The sequence below is a fragment of the Saimiri boliviensis genome, chromosome 9 (genome assembly GCF_048565385.1).
Source record: "Saimiri boliviensis isolate mSaiBol1 chromosome 9, mSaiBol1.pri, whole genome shotgun sequence".
In the NCBI taxonomy this organism is placed as follows: Eukaryota; Metazoa; Chordata; class Mammalia; order Primates; family Cebidae; genus Saimiri; species Saimiri boliviensis.
Genome location: NC_133457.1, coordinates 98,914,571 through 98,929,102, shown reverse-complemented (window position 1 = coordinate 98,929,102; position 14,532 = coordinate 98,914,571). Strand labels below are relative to the sequence as shown.

General features: G+C 41.2%; 1 protein-coding gene across 6 annotated transcripts in view; it reads left to right on the top strand.

Annotated features, from left to right (window-relative positions):
- NCOA6 (nuclear receptor coactivator 6) overlaps positions 1-14,532 on the top strand; it is a 123,762-nt gene that overhangs the window by 9,070 nt on the left and 100,160 nt on the right. The window lies entirely within an intron of this gene.

Below are 14,532 nucleotides of genomic sequence, written 5' to 3'. Positions count from 1 at the left end.
CAGTCTCTTGCAGAAAGAAATAATTACAAATTTGTGAATCAGATTTTAGTATTTTACTGAAGGAAATTGTTCATTAGGTTAAATCCCTTGCTATGATTTTAAAAGTTATATGGAAGTAAGGCTATGTCCCTTCTATAAAATACAGAATTAAAAAATTCAGGCCGGTCACAGAGGCTCACACCTATAATCCCAGCACTTTGGGAGGTTGAGGCGGGCAGATCTTGAGGTCAGGAGTTCAAGACCAGCCTGGCCAATGTGGCAAAACCCCATCTCGACTAAAAATACAAAAATTAGCTGGGCATGGTAGCACATGCCTGTAATCCCAGCTACCCACCTGGGAGGCAGAGGTTGCAGTGAGCCAGTATCAAGCTACTGCACTCCAGCCTGGGCTATAGAGCGAGACTCTGTCTCAAAAAAAAAACTAAAATAAATTTTAAAAAATCAAACACATGGAGAAATTCAAAGGCACTGTGGCTTACCACCAAATACTAGTAAAAGTAAGATGGCTTTAGTATCTGATTAAACTTACTCAGGGAGCCATACTGCCTCTGAGATTCTGAGTAGAATCCTTTCTTGGCTTTTCCTAGCTTCCATCAATGCTTTTTATTCTTTTTTGAGACAACACCTTACTCCCTCTCCCAGGCTGGAGTGCAGTGGTGTGATCTCGGCTCAGTGCAACCTCTGCCTCCTGACTCAGCCTCCCAAGTAGCTGGCTCACGCCTGTAATTCCTACACTTTGGGAGGCTGGGATGGGTGGGTCATTTGAATTTAGGATTTTGAGACCAGCCTGGACAACATGGTGAAACCCCATCTTTACTAAAAATACAAAAATTAGCTGGGTGTGCTGGCACGTGCCTGTAATCCCAGCTACTTGGGAGTTTGAGGCTTCCATCAATTCTTGGTGCTCCTTGGCTTGTAGCTGCTGTATCACTCCAATCTCTGCCTCTGTTGTCACATGACATTTTCCCTGTGTGTCTCTATGTCCAAATTTCCCTCTTAAAAGGACACCAGTAGGTCCCACCCTACTCCAGTAAGAGTAACTTCATCTTAATTGATTACATCTGCAGTGACTCCGTTTCCAAATCAGGTTACATTCTGAGGTACTGAGAGGGTTAGGACTAACATATTTGGCAGGGGTGGTATTGTAGGGAGCACAGTTCAACATGTAACAGGTATTGAGATAACATAGAGGCATTAAATTAAAATTTATTAAAATGGAAGGGTAGGATTGCAGCAAGTGGGGTTAAGGACAGAGTAACAAAAGGAATGATGGACATAACAAAATGTAAGGAATATTTAGGTAATGAAATAGTGAGAAGTCTAATTTGCTGCTGTGTTTGAGGAGTTGTGGAGAAGTGAAGCCAGAATAGTTTCTTGGGGCCCTGGATGCAGGTCTAAGACATTTGAATGTTGCAGAGTGAGCAGTGTGTGGGAGCAGGATAGCACTGCAGAATTCGAGCTTTGGGTAACTGAGTGAAGCTTTAAAGGCATTCTAATATGATCAGGTGATCATGGATAAGTAAACACCCTGTAGAAAAACAGATGGTCAATGATTGAACACACCCAGTGTCCCTCATTTGCCTATACCAGTAACTTTTACCAGCACCGTAAAGAAATCTCTCTTCCATAAAACAACAGCAAACTTCGAGGCTTTTGTTAGGCCCCTCTTTTTGGTGAGCCATCTGTGGACATTGAGAGATACATCCGCTTTTCCAAGTCTCTATTGAAAAGCCTTCCCATGGATATTTCAGTGTTAATAGTCATGTCACACTTCATTTGATTTCAAACCATTCTTCAAAATTACCTCTTTTTTGTCCTATTATTTATCTTTTGGTTTTTCTCTGAACCTTCTTCAGTTTTCCTATAATTAAAAAAAATTGAAAAGTATTGAGTATTGTTTTTAAATAACAGACAGAATTGAGAAAGACTGTGTACTGTCCAGGCTAATGATATGCTCTTTTTCTGTGTCTTTGTATTTTTTAATTATTTTTATTATTTTTTTAAATAGAGTCTTTCTCTGTCACCCAGGCTGGAGTGCAGTGGTGTGATCATGGCTCACTGCAGCTTCAACCTCCCAGGCTCAAGCGATCCTCTCACCTCAGTCTCCTGAGTGAACATGTGGGACTATAGGTGTTCCCTACATCACTTGGCTTTTTTTTTTTTTGGTAGAGAAGGGGTCTTTCTGTGTTGCCAGGCCAGTCTCAAACTCCTGGGCTTAAGGGACACCCCTGCCTCCCAGAGTGCTGGGATTATAGGGGTGAGCCACTGTGCTAAGCCTGCGTCTTTTTAATGGTAGTTATGTTGGCCTTGCCCAGGATAGGACTATATTTATTGTGAATACTCATTCAAATTATGGTCAGTACTAGCCCTCAGGTACTTTTGTTTATTTATACCTAGGCAGTTCTTCCTGATTTATGTTTGCATTGTTTATGCTTTCTCCAATAGCATGTGTCCTCATGAAATTTTAAAAAGTTTGTGACTAGCCTGGCCATCATGGTGAAACCCCGTCTCTCCTAAAAATACAAAAATTAGCCAGGTGTGGTGGTGCATGCCTGTAATCCCAGCTACTTGGGAGGCTCAGGCAGAAGAATCGCTTGAACCTGGGAGGTGGAGGTTGTGATGAGTGAAGATCATGCCATAGCACTCCAGCTTGGGTGACAAGAGTGAGACTCTGTCTCAAAAAACAACAAAAAAATTATGTTTAAATACTGCAAATACATTACTTCTGAGTCATTTTTGTATTCATACAGTATTTACAAATTTAATTCATATGAAATTTTATTTTTAGTCTTTTGTCGTTTGGCAATATATTGATGTACTTTTCCACACGTCTGTATATTTATCATCTTTAATGGATATATAACAACCGAAATTTAAAATACTCTAGTATTTGGCATTTGGATGATTTTCAGTTTGTTTTTATTTCTCTTTTACAATTCTTTTTTTTTTTTTTTTTATTTTTATTCTTGAGACGAAGTCTCACTCTGTCACCCAGGCTGGAGTGCAGTGGCATGATCTCAGCTTACTGCAACCTCCACCTCCTGGCTTCAAGCAATTCTCCTGCCTCAGCTTCCTGAGTAGCTAGTATTACAGACATGCACCACCATGCCCAGCCAAGTTTTGTATTTTTAGTAGAGATGAGGTTTTACCATGTTGGCCAGGCTGGTCTGGAACTCCTGACCTCATGATCCACCCACCTCGGACTCCCAAAGTACTGAGATTACAGGTGTGAGCCACCGCAGCCATCCTATTTTACATTTCTAAATTGTAGTGCTGTAACATCTTTTTATGAATCTTTTTTCCTCCAGTTTTTTTCTTAGAATATATTCCCTAAAATGATTTGATTAGGTCTGAGGATATCACTTTTTAGCCACATTGTCATATTATTCTTTAAAACAACTACCAGTTTATAGTGCCACTAGCTACCAGTTTAAATTGAATTTCAGAAATTTTTGATTCTAGTGTAATAACAGTTCTTCAGTTTTGTGGGCTTCTAAAATATTTTAAATGTATTATTGTTAAAAATTTCAAACGTACAAAAAGCCCCAGAAATAATAGTACAGTGATCCACCTTATACCCACCACCTGTGTTCAACATTTTGTCATATGCCTAATAATATGTTTATTATGTTAAACCTTTTAAAAATAAAGACATCGTGATACTATGCCTTTAATATTTTAGCATGCGTTTCTTACAAATAAGGATATTATTCTACATAAACACAATAGTATTATTAACACCTAACAAAATTAGCAGTAATGTTGCCCAGGTTGGAATGCAGAGGCACAATTTCAGCTTACTTTACAAACTCTGTCCCCTGAGTTCAAGCAATTCTGCCTCAGACTCCCGAGTAGCTGGGACTACAGGTACATGCCACTACGTCCAGCTAATTTTTGTATTTTTAGTGGAGATAGGGTTTCACCATGTTGGCCAATCTGGTCTCGAACTTCTGACCTCAGGTGATCTGCCCGCCTTGGCCTCCCAAAGTGCTGGGATTACAGGCATGAGCCACTGTGCCCAGCCTCCAAAATGACCTTTTTTTTTTTAAGAATTTTAATTTTTTTATTAAAGACGGGGTTTTACCATGTTGGTCAGGCTGGTCTTGAACTCCCGACCTCAGGTGATCCGCCTGCCTTGGTCTCCAAAGTGCTTGGATTACAGGCGTGAGCCACCACGCCCGGCCCAAAATGACTTTTATAGCTAAGTTGTGTGGAGTTGAATCAAGTTAAGGGTCATGCATTGCATTTGCCTGTTTTATTCCTATAGTCTTTTTTTTTTTCTCTCTGTCTCTCTTGCCCAGCCTGGAGTGAAATGGCGTGATCTCTGCTCACTGCAACCTCCGCCTCGTGGCTTCAAGCGATTCTTGTGCCTCAGCCTCCTGAGGAGCTGGGATTACAGGCGTGTGCTACCACACCTGACTAATTTTTATATTTTTAGTGGAGACTGGGTTTCATCGTGTTGGCCAGGCTGGTCTCGAACTACTGACCTCAGGTGATCCACCCATCTCGGTGTCCCAAAGTGCTGAGACTACAGGGGTGAGCCACCACGCCTGGCCCCTATAGACTTTTTTTTCAACCTAGAATACTTCCTATTTCCTGTCTACAACTCTTATTTTTTTCCATAGCATTGATTTGTTGACCTCAAAGCAGGTTTCTTGTTGAATGTCTCACATTCTGGATTCATTTGATTGTTTTCTTTGTATCATTTAATTTGTTCCTTTATTCCTTGTATTTCCTTATACTAGAAGGTTAAAAGACTTACTAGATTTTGCAGACTTAATTAGACTCTAGTTAAACATTTTGACAACCATATGTACTTAAATATTCTTCAGATTCCGTCATATCATGAGGTACATAAATGTCTGGGTGTCACATTATTATTGATAATAAATTTGATCACAAGTTTAATGTGGTGGATGCCACGTCTCTTCATTGTAAAATGCACTTCTTTTGTGACTAGCAATTTTTTAAATCAGTGACAGACTTTTTTTCAAGAAATAATAAATGTAGCTCATCTTGCTTGAACTAATTTTTCATGTCATTTAACCATTTGTTCACTGTAGGTTTGGTATTTTTCTTTCTTTCTTTTCTTTTTAATGAGCAATATTGTACACCAGGAGGCATTTTGCTTTTTATTTGTACTATGCATTTAAAATTTTAATTCAGTGTGACAAAGAATGGTGCATTGTTACAGAATATAAATTTCAAGTCAGGGTATAGCTGAAAGCAAATAAAATTTAACTGCAAAAAGAGACATAGATTACAATAATAGAACAAAAGACATTTTTTTAACAAGATTTTTTGATGATTCAAAAACATTAATTTTTTTAGTTTATTTTTTTAAATTTGAGATGAGGTCACTCGGGTGTGATCACTCATGTCTGTAATCCCAGTGCTTTGGGAGACCGAGGCAGGTGGATCACAAGGTCAGGAGTTCGAGACCAGTCTGGCCAACATGGTGAAACCCCATCTCTACTAAAAATACAAAAAATTAGCCAGACATGGTAGCAGGTGCCTGCAGTACCAGCTGTTCGGGAGGCTGAGGCAGGAGAATTGCTTGAATCTGGGAAATGGAGGTTGCGGTGAGATGAGCCCACACCACTGCATTCCAGCCTGGGCGACAGAGCGACACTCCGTCTCAAAAAAAAAAAAAGAATTTGTGACAAAGTCTTGCTCTGTCACCCAGGCTGGAGTGCAGTGGCACAATCACGGCTCATTGTGTAGGTTTGACCTCCTGGGCTCCAAGCTGTCGTCACACGTCAACCTCCCAAATAGTTGTGACTACTGGCATGAGCCACCACTCCCAGCTACTTTTTAATTTTTTTTTTTTTTTTTTTTTTTGAGATGGTGTTTCGCTCTTGTCTCCCATGCTGGAGTGCAATGATGTGATCTCAGCTCACTGCAACCTCCTCCTCTTGGGTTCAAGCAGTTCTCCTTCCTCAACCTACCTAGTAGCTGGGATTACAGGTGTGCACCACCATGCCCAGCTAATTTTGTATTTTAATAGAGAAAGGGTTTCACCATGTTGGCCAGGCTGGTCTTGAACCCTTCATCTCAGATGATCTACCCACCTTGGCCTCCCAAAGTGCTGGGATTACAGGCATGAGCCACCATGCCTGGCAATGTGTGTGTATACATATATATATATATTTTGAGATGGAGTCTCACTCTGTTGCCCAGGCTGGAGTGCAGTGGTGGGGTCTTGGCTCACTGCAACTTCCGCCTCCTGGGTCCATCTTGGCTCACTGCAACCTCTGCTTCCTGGATCCAAGCGATTCTCCTGCCTCAGCCTCCTGAGTAGCTGGGATTACAGGTGTGCACGACCATGCCAGGCTAATTTTGTATTTTTAGTGGAGGCAAGGTTTCACCATGTTGGTCAGGCTGGTCTTGAACTCCTGACCTTGTGATCCACCCGCCTTGGTCTTCCAAAGTGCTGGGATTACAGGTGTAAGCCACTGCACCTGGCCGGGCCATAATTTTTTTTTTTTTTTTTTTTTTTTGGTAGAAGTATGGTCTCCATGTTGGCCAGACTGATCTCAAAGTCCTAGGCTCAAATGGTCCTTCCACCTTGGCCTCCCAAAGTGCTAGGATTACAGGCGTGAGCTACCATGGCTCACCTCTTCTAGATTTTATTTCTGTTTTTGTGTTACTCATTTGTAATATTTTTTCTCTTTGTTACAATTTGGGCAGAGATTGATTTATTTGTTTTTTAGCGTAAATGAACTAGTTTATCTTCTGATAAATTATGTATTCATTGTTTACAAATAAACACAGTGTTAAATTTTTTGATTTTTAGATGTTCTCTTTTGAACTTTGAAAAATTGTTATCCTAATTGCACCAAGTCATTTGAATGCTGTCCCTGTGTTTGAAAATACAAATACATCCACCTAATACTGGTTCTGTCTGCAAGTTTGCTTAGCACAGTGTATTCATCTGGGTTATCAGTAATGATGAAATGGTAGCTGCAGGACCTGAAAACTGGTTTTAGGACTTCAGTATTTGATTTAAAGGGCGACAAATGGCCAGGCGCGGTGGCTCACACCTATAATCCCAGCACTTTGGGAGGCTTAGGCAGGTAGATGGCCTGAGATTGGGAGTTTGAGAACAGCGTGGCCAACATGATGAAACCCTGTCTCTACAAAAATACAAAATTAGGTGCAGTGTCATGCACCTGTAATCCTAGCCACTCAGGAGGCTGAGGCAGGAGAATCGCTTGAACCTGGGAGGTGGAGGTTGCAGTGAGCTAAGATCACGCCACTGTACTCCAGCCTGGGTGATAGAGCAAAACTCTGTCTCAAAAAAAAAAAAAGCGACACTTACAAGAGCATAAAGCAAAACAAAACACAAATCCTGACAGCATTGTCATTGTGAATATATTAAGAAAAGGGAGAAAGAAGCAGCACTGGCTGATTCTGAGAATAATGGCCTAAGGACTTCCCTGATGTAGAGCCTAGATCGCATGATTTACGTCTTCTCACAGAGAAACCTAACAGAATCAGAAAGGCTAAGTTGTCTTTCATCACTGTCTTATTGTAGGGCCACAGCCCTACAGGGTCATGGGGTGTCCCCTATTGCTGTGCTGAGGCGCTGGATCCGAGAAGTAGAGACGGGACACAGAAGGACTGGAAAGAGCAGCTGGGCTCAGGGGGCCATGCCACTTACAGGCAGAGACAGGTGAGGCCCCAAACATCCAGGAGTGTCTGCATTTATTGGGTATAGGTTGGGGGCAGGATAGTGAGTGAGGTCATCTTAAGGATAGTGATAGGGTCAAGATAATCACGTGAGCAATAAACAAGGAGCCCACTCCCATTAGGTCACCTAGGCTAGGAGGTGGGCAGTGCACAGCAAGGGATCCACCCCCATTAGGTCACCAAGGCAAGGAGGTGGGCCATGCACAGTGAAGAGGATGCATTCTCAGAGGGTGCAGTGTGCATAAATATCTCTTATCTAGGGGCAGGCTACTTCTAAGGAATTCTATAGGAGGATGCTTTGATCAGCAACAGAGCTGAGAAGGTCTACAGCCACCTGCTGGCAGCTTCCAGTGATTTCTGTAGGAGGATGCTTTGAATCAGCACAGTAGCTAGAAAACTGACAAGTTATACAGTCACCAAGGCGCTATTATACCGGAGGGGTGTTAAGCCCTAGGACGCTCGCAGGACTGCTGGTCTGAGGGCAGCCTTCTGCAGAACTGGGCACAAGATACTACAACTCCTTTTTCAGGAGGAGTGGCTCTACCTCCAAGCCTGCTATACAGCAGGTATCTTTACGATACTGAACGCTGCCACCTGGGCCATAAATTCTGGTCTTGGTATAACTGTTTTTCCCTTAAATCATGCTCTGCACCATGTCTTCTCTAGACATTCCTCCGACTGTAAGCTGCTTGTTCCTTAATTCATGCTCTGTACCATGTCTGCTCTAGGCCTTCCTCCGACTATGAACTAAGATATATATATTAGTTCATAGAATTAGTGCCTGAAGAATATCTTACTACTCAGTTATTTCCATATATATATATTTCCATATATATGATTAAAGGATTATATAAAAGGAAATAACTGAATAGTAACACTATAAACTAAGATATTCTTCAGGTACTAATTGTGTCGGGAATCTGCTTAGTTCTCTTTCCTCGGTGCCTAGATGGGGGATTACCCATATCTTATGGCAAGATAACATTCATTATATAACATATGAAATGACTTTCCTACTACTAAGAGACTTTGGAAAAATTGTTGACTAGAGCCTTGATTTTTCTATTTGTTCCTTGAAGGTATTGGACCAGATTATTGTTAAACTCTGGTTCTTACTCTGCTCAGGTTCTCAGGCTATTTGTAGGGAATTTTGAAAATTGTTTTGTGGATCTTGTAGGAGTTGCTCAGTTTCTCACTGTCATTTGTGTATTTAGATCATCGACTGGTGCCCCAAACCTGTGTTGTTAATTTGACTGTAGCTTTATTATGATTGAGAGTGTGGTGGTGTTCATAATTAGAACATGACATACAAAGTAGTTTTTCTCTAAATTTTATGTGCCTACTGTGGTATGTAACAAGATGGGAAAAAAATCTCATTGAACCTCTGACTTACTGGTTTATAGTATCTTTGAATTATTAACTATGTGTTGGGATGAGGAGTTTTGGAAATCTCAGGTTTTATGTTTTACTAATTTATCTTTTGTTTCTTGTACTACGAAGTCAGGATTGAAGTTTAAAAATTAATGTTAATATTCCCTAGTCCCTTAAATTGTCTATCCCTAGTCCCTTAAATTATCCCTACCAAGAGCAAACCATTGTTGTTGTATTGAAAGCCAATCCTCTTGACAGGCATTTTGTTGATCCTTTGAGAGCACTAAGTTTCTCTGATTTGGCTGAAGGGCTACACAAATTTTCCCTTGGGAGCCCCATATTTGAGTTTAGGAAGTATATAGTTTTATAAGGACTTCATGAAAAGGTATAGGGAGGATGAGATTGGATCTTATGCTACTTATGCCTAGGCAAATCGTCTTTAAAGTTGGCATTTAACTGTTTATTTAGACACTTGAACGGTGTCTTATAAGTTACCCTGAAACATTGAAGGCTAAGTGGTTACAAGGCCAACTTAATTTTTTAAGTACTGTAAGTGTAATACTCAGATTGAGGCATTCATGAAATAATGTTTCAATTAACCATTCCACAGTTTTTGTGATTTCTTATATAGTAACTTCAGGAGCAGGAAAGCTCCTAGCAGAGTGCTAGTAGGCAGTTGGTAAAGGGTAGTCAAACAAATTCTCCATCAAAAGTTTTTTTTTTTTTGAGATAGAGTCTAGCTCTGTCACCCAGGGTAAAGTACAGTGGTATGATCTTGGCTTATTGCATCTTCCACCTCCCAGGTTCAAGCAATTCTCCTGCCTCAGCCTCCTGAGTAGCTGGGATTACAAGCGCACACCACCATGCCCGGCTAATTTTTGTATTTTTAGTAGAGACAGGGTTTCATGTTGGTCAGGCTGGTCTCAAACTCCTGACCTCATGATCTGTCTGCCTCAGCTTACCAAAGTGCTGGGATTTTACAGGCGTGAGCCACCACGCCTGGCAAAAGTTTTCAAATTACGGTAGATTAGAAATTGAGACTTCAGTTACATATTGAGAGATACATATTTCCCATAAAAAATAACTCATGTTCTGTAAATCTGAAATTGTTTCACAATATAAAGTTTTTTAAATGCATGCAAAAGAGTCTCATGATGATAAAGAATCAACAATGTTATTACTAGCCAAATGAGAGGGAGAGGTTGTTTCACCTAGACAACAAATCTAGAAGGTTTGCATTTGATACAACCTGAAGAATATGCTTGTATTTATAAGGCAGGTGCTAGAGGAATTCCAGTATTTTTATTTTAGAAAGCTACTTTAAAAATATTTGAATAGGCCGGGCGCAGTGGCTCAAGCCTGTAATCCCAGCACTTTGGGAGGCCGAGGCGGGTGGATCACGAGGTCAAGAGATCGAGACCATCCTGATCAACATGGTGAAACCCTGTCTCTACTAAAAATACAAAAAATTAGCTGGGCGTGGTGGCACGTGCCTGTAATCCCAGCTACTCAGTAGGCTGAGGCAGGAGAATTGCCTGAACCCAGGGGGCGGAGGTTGCGGTGAGCCGAGATCGTGCCATTGCACTCCAGCCTGGGTAACAAGAGCGAAACTCCATCTCAAAAAAAAAAAAAAATATATATATATATATATATATATATATATATATATTGAATAGATACTCATTTGTAGAATGCATTTTTAAAGCATATGTATACATTGTTGTTGTTGTTGTTTTACCTAGAAGGAACTTGAGATTCCACTTAGTTCTAGCACTGGAGTTCCATCCTCTCATTTTAACACTCTTGGACCCAGAGAGACTTGTCCTGCCCTAAATCATACAACAACTTTATGGGATGGTCATGACTAAAATGCACTCTGCCATGCTTAGCCTAGCCCTCTTTCCATTCTATCACCCTATATTTTTGTATCAAAAATAATGCTAGTCTATCTGAATAGGTACACAGTTGATTTTACTACTAGTAATTTGACATATGTCTGCATTGAAAGCCTTTTCTTTTTTTTTTTTTTTTTTTTGAGACAGAGTTTTGCTCTTGTTGCCCAGGCTGGAGTGCAGTGCTGCAGTCTTGGCTCACCACAATCTCCGCCTGGTGGGTTCAAGCGATTCTCCTGACTCAGCCTTCCAAATAGCTGGGATTACAGGCATGCACCACCACACCTGGCCAATTTTGTATTTTTAGTACAGTGGGGTTTCTCCATGTTGATCTGGCTGGTCTTGAACTCCTGACCTCAGGTGATCCCCCGCCTCAGCCTCCCAAAGTGCTGGGATTACAGGCATGAGCCACCACACCCCACCAAAAGCATTTTAAAAAGGATTTAAACACTGATTGTGTGGGCATTAGACTTTATTTAATTTCCTTATATGGACAGTACAGCAGCTTCAATAGTGCACAGTGAGTCCAGGACATGTGTTTTCCATTTACTTATTTGCTTGTTTTTTGTAGTTCTCACTTATAATATATATTTTTTCAGAGTCTAAGTAGGAAAGTAAATGTTAAAAAGTATGATAATATCAACATATTTACAATTCATAACAGAAAGAGGAGGAAAGTGATATGAAGGACTTCATTTGTAGCTAACTACATCCCTGACCTAGGGCAAATCATGTACCCTTGACTATTTCTGATACCTGCTTGCTTAGAATCTTTCAGATATTCTGCTCAGGACAAATCTATCTATTTTAAAAATGTGTTAATTGGTGTGTAACAAAGAAAAGTGCACAAATTATAAGATAAATGAATTATAAAATGAACACTCTTGTGTGAACATATTTGTATAACCACTACTATGGTATTTCAAAAGTATATTGAGCCTCTTTGATGATTCTAAGCTTTCCTTATTAAAAACCACTGGACTAGAGATTGTAGATAGGTCATCTGTCTTTTACAATTCTTTTTTCTTTTTCTGAGACAGAATATCTGTCTGTTGCACAGGTTGGAGTGCAGTGGCTCAATCTTGGCTCACTGCAACCTCTTCCTCCCGGGTTCAAGCAATTCTCTCAGCCTCCCGAATAGCTTGGACTACAGGTGCCTGCCACCACTCCCAGCTAATTTTTATATTTTTAGTAGATGCTGGGTTTCGCCATGTTGGTCAGGCTGGTCTCAAACTCCTGACCTCAGGTGATCCACCCACCTTGGCCTCCAGAGTGCTGGGATTACAGACATGAGCCACAGCGCCCGGGCTTTTACAACTCTTTCTAGAGTAAAATTAGCAGAAACGGTAGAGAGAAGGAGTTTGGCCAATCACAAAAATTTATTTTGAATAGGTTTATTTGGTTTATATTTAGTCTTTCCTTCTGATGTTTCTCTTCTTCCTCTTGCTCTTTTTCCTTTTTGTCTAGGTCCTGGGGGGAATGGAGAGGGGTCCTATTGAATAACTTTTCTGAGAGTGGTCAGAGTTCTTAAACAGGTCTGTTGATTCTGTAGATTACATGAAATTTGATTTATAAAAGACTTAATTTCAGCCTAAAGGATTTGATTAGAAATAGATTTAACTTTTTAAAAAGAAGGCATTTTGATCCTAATGTTTGTAGGGTATTTAACTTTGACAAGCTGCATTTGGCATGTGGGTTGGATCAAAACTGACTGAATTAAATAATACCTTCTTTTTTTTTTTTTTTGAGACGGTGTTTCGCTCTTGTTACCCAGGCTGGAGTGCAATGGCGTGATCTCGGCTCACCGCAACCTCCGCCTCCTGGGTTCAGGCAATTCTCCTGCCTCAGCCTCCTGAGTAGCTGGGATTACAGGCACGAGCCACCATGCCCAGCTAATGTTTTGTATTTTTAGTAGAGACGGGGTTTCACCATGTTGACCAGGATGGTCTCCATCTCTCGACCTCGTGATCCACCCGCCTTGGCCTCCCAAAGTGCTGGGATTACAGGCTTGAGCCACTGCGCCCGGCTAATAATATCTTCTTAATAAAAAAGCATTTGAGTCATGTCTTATTAGTTATGTTAAGTACCTGTAATATGGCAGAATTCTTTATTGGTCCCATGAAAAGTACCAAGAAAAGATGAAAAGGTGAATTTCTCAGTTGTCCATGATTCTGCAGGGAAATGGAGGCATGCACAAATCCAAAAAGAAAAATAAGCATTTATTTGGCCTTCTTTCTGATGTTTTCAGAATTCATAACATTGCAGGGGGAAATCAAGGCTACCTTACAATCTCAGAGAAGGGCAGGTGTATATAGTTGTTTTCATTCAACTGCCTTTCTATCACCATGAATTAACTTTTTCTTGATCACACAGATAAAACTCAAGCTCAGTGAGTTCCCAGACCTGTCTTCACATTGAAATCACCTGTGGAGTTTGGAAAACTGATGCCTTTGTCTCTTTCCCTTCCCCAGTAGATTGTGATTTAATTGCCCTGAGGGTATGGCCTTGGAATTTTTAAAAGATCCCAAGATGACCTGAAGTGCAGACAAGGCCCAGTGCGATGGCTCATGTCTGTAGTCCCTGCAGTTTGGGAGGCCAGGGTGGGTGGATCACCTGGTCCGGAGTGCGAGACAGTCTGACAAGTGGAGAAACCCCTGTCTCTACTAAAAATACAAAATTAAGGCCAGGCATCATGGCTCACGCCTTTAATCCCAGCTCTTTGGGAGGCCGAGGTGGGTGGATCACCTGAGGTCAGGAGTTCAAGACCAGACTGACCAACATGGAGAAACCCCATCTCTACTAAAAATACAAAAAAAAGAAGTAGCTGGGCATGGTGGTGCATGCCTATAATCCCAGCTACTGGGGAGGCTGAGGCAGGAGAACCGCTTGAACCCAGGAGGTAGAGGTTGCAGTGAGCCAAGATCACATCATTGCACTCCAGCCTGAGCAAAAAGAACAAAACTCCATCTCTAAATAAATAAATAATAAGAGATAAAAATACAAAATTAGGCGGGTGTGGTGGTGCATGCTTGTAGTCCCTGCTACTTGGGAGGCTGAGGCAGGACAATGGCTTGAACCTGGGAGGCAGAGGTTGCAGTGAGCTGAGATTGCACTCCATTGCACTCCAGCCTGGGCAATAAGAGCAAAACTCCAACTCAAAAAAAGAAAAGTGCAGACACATTTGGGAACCACTGCTAACTGTCACTTCCTCCCACCCATAAATATTTGGATAAATATTTATAAATAAAGGGCAAAACATTTTGATTTAAGAATCCGGCTGGGCGTGGTGGCTCAAGCCTGTAATCCCAGCACTTTGGGAGGCTGAGGCGGGTGGATCACAAGGTCAAGAGATTGAGATCATCCTGGTCAACATGGTGAAACCCCGTCTCTACTAAAAATACAAAACATTAGCTGGGCATGGTGGTGTGTGCCTGTAATCCCAGCTACTCAGGAGGTTGAGGCAGGAGAATTGCCTGAACCCAGGAGGCGGAGGTTGCAGTGAGCCGAGATCGCACCATTGCACTCCAGCCTGGGTAACAAGAGTGAAACTCCATCTCAAAAAAAAAAAAAAAAAAAA